This window comes from Gavialis gangeticus, unplaced genomic scaffold, assembly GCF_001723915.1.
Source record: "Gavialis gangeticus isolate Ggan-Ray unplaced genomic scaffold, GavGan_comp1, whole genome shotgun sequence".
NCBI classification, from domain to species: domain Eukaryota; kingdom Metazoa; phylum Chordata; order Crocodylia; family Gavialidae; genus Gavialis; species Gavialis gangeticus.
The window spans coordinates 14,806,734-14,807,074 of record NW_017729018.1 but is presented as its reverse complement, the minus strand read 5'-3'; the positions used below and the strand labels follow the sequence as shown (position 1 = coordinate 14,807,074).

Sequence of the window (341 nt, the reverse complement as noted above, 5' to 3'; positions counted from 1 at the left end):
CCGGCCTCAGGCCGGGGCGGGGGGAGGGGGGGACAAGACAAGACGGGCCCGGCTCGCCCCCCTCCCCCGGCCGCCCGCGCCGCCATAACAGCCACCGCCCGCTCAGGCGCACAGCCCGCCCACAACGCATATGCAAATCAGGCAGCGCCTGCCCCCCGCCCTGGCGGCCCTGGCGCGCATGCGCAGCAGCGGACGGGCGCGGATGTCGCCCCCAACCCGGAAGCGTGTCTCGAGCCTGAGCCCGGCGCGTCCGAGGTCTCGCCTCCTGCCAAGGTACGGCCGAGGGGAGGGGAGGGCCAGGGGGCAAGGCTCCGTGGGCGCGTGCTCCCGGGCCGCCCGGA

General features: G+C 77.4%; 1 protein-coding gene across 1 annotated transcript in view; it reads left to right on the top strand.

Moving 5' to 3' along the window:
- The first annotated feature begins 192 nt into the window (after positions 1 to 192).
- Positions 193 to 341, top strand: part of MYO9B (myosin IXB) — a 56,549-nt gene continuing 56,400 nt past the window's right edge. The window contains exon 1 of the mRNA XM_019513648.1: positions 193 to 273. The gene's annotated coding sequence lies outside the window, so the exon portion shown is untranslated. The remainder of the gene's footprint in view (positions 274 to 341) is intronic.